This window comes from Botryllus schlosseri, chromosome 6 (assembly GCF_051294905.1).
Source record: "Botryllus schlosseri isolate E-star chromosome 6, Bs_hap1, whole genome shotgun sequence".
Lineage (NCBI taxonomy): Eukaryota > Metazoa > Chordata > Ascidiacea > Stolidobranchia > Styelidae > Botryllus > Botryllus schlosseri.
The window spans coordinates 7479884-7481916 of NC_137241.1; the positions used below are offsets into that span (position 1 = coordinate 7479884).

General features: G+C 38.9%; 1 non-coding gene across 1 annotated transcript; it reads right to left on the reverse strand.

Moving 5' to 3' along the window:
• Positions 1 to 224: 224 nt before the first annotated feature.
• On the reverse strand, positions 225 to 296 carry Trnaa-cgc (transfer RNA alanine (anticodon CGC)). Its single transcript has one exon. It is a non-coding gene; the product is annotated as a tRNA-Ala (tRNA).
• Positions 297 to 2033: the final 1737 nt, after the last annotated feature.

Below are 2033 nucleotides of genomic sequence, written 5' to 3' on the forward strand. Positions count from 1 at the left end.
TCCGCACTTTGCCCATGTCTGATTTATATCATGCTTCTGCACTTGTACGTTGACAAAGTTGCAGATGTGAGCCAGTGCCAAATGCTTTTTTATTATGCCTGTTGTCACGTTAGCGACAGCGCATTCTTACTATAGATGCCACCATGAGCTGCCATAGTTTATTGCTTCACTGAGTTCTGTATTTATCAGGTCCATCGACGTAAAGTACATTACTTGGCAAAAATTGGAGACGCCAGGGATTGAGCCGGGGACCTCACACATGCGAAGCGTGCGCTCTACCACTGAGCTACGTCCCCGAGCGACCAGGATGGGATTCGAACCCACGGGTGCAGAGCACAGCGCACTAGCGGTCCGTCGCCTTAACCACTCGGCCATCTCGTCGACGTCTACACGAAGCTTGATATTTGAAGTGATGCTGGTCTAAATATAGATATCGATGTTATCGACTTGATCAGCGAGTGAGTGAGTTTATTTGACTTGTTGTCATATTCTCAAATTTTCACACTATTGCACGTTGTTTAACGGGGAAATTTTGCGCGTAGCACTGTATTTAGGACAATCATGTTTCTGGAGTAAATGTCGATAGAAACTTCATATAGCAGATTTCGCGGGCGATAAGTGGTCCGAAACCTAAACATAGGTGATCAGTACCGAAGTACTACTTCTTTTTCAAAGTACTCAAGTAATTTACTTTCATTTGCAGTACTTACGCAATTAAATCTAATTTACTGCTACTTCTACTTCTACTTCATCATATTTTTCGACTTCGTTCGCTAGTTACAGTTATTCAACTTGAAGTATTATATTATTCCAAGGAAAGGTAGAAAGAGACCAAGACAAATAAATTCAGGGGATGTTTTTGCAGAGACCTGCAGAACTTTCGTCGTTCTTCGCGCGAAATAAATATGTTTCCACGAAAATCTTGGTCAGTATCAGTTATGTAGCTGTTGCGTGATTCAAGTGCGCGTTTTTCAGGCAGCATAGTTACCCTTAGGGTTGCATTTAAAACAAACGGTGTTTTTAAACACTTTATTTAAAACATGTTTTAAACCGTGTTTTAAACAAAGGCCTTCCTAAAATTGTGTTTTTTAAGTTGTAAAATTATGCCATAATTTTTTTAATACTGCTCAAAATACATGTTGTATGCTCCTCCGGACAATTACCCCCTTATATAGCCGACTTATATCGATATGGGATGATTGGAACCGTCCAAATAGTCGGTTCAACAGCAATAGTAGCAGATACTTCGTCAAAGGAGCTATATATTTATCCTATATTTTCAATTGTCCATGTCAATCCATTATGACGTCACAATTGAATATTCGTGACGTCATAACTTGAAAACAATAAAACAATAAAAAAAATGTTTTAAACAAGGGCCTTGTTTTAAACATGTTTGTTTTAAATTGATTTTTGTTTTAAACGCAACCCTAGTTACCATGATGACAGTTTCATCTCAGTTAATATGGTTCAAGAAAACGTTTGGAATCATCCGATCTATCATATTTTCATTGCCTTCCTAATCCCGTAAAGCGGTAATGTAGTATTGGATACAACTTCCGTATCGCTCATCGTCTAATTAAACTACTGGTCTTGTCATACAGGGACATTGCCGATTTGTGACATTTTCTGAAATGTTATACTGGTACTGATATACTGGACTATGCGTTTAAGAAACACTGTGGTATAGTAATGCTATCATTTGTATCATATGATATGGTGGAATCCGTATGTTGTTGGAAATATATGTAACGTGGGTTTTAGCCACACGTCGTAGCACACGCAACTCTCTCCACCGTCCGCATATGTCAGTTGCCAAGTTTTGACTGTTCGTCTTTATGACTTATTTTCAAACTGCATACTTACTTGAGTGGTTTTCAAAGCCAGCCAATGCTACTTCTGTTTGAATTAGTTTTGGGATGCATCATTTTTACTCGCACTTGAGTAGAAATGTGCGTCGCTACTTTTACTTCTGCTTATAGAGTAGCTTTCTTGACTAATCTGACCACCTCCGATCCTAATGCATGTATAGG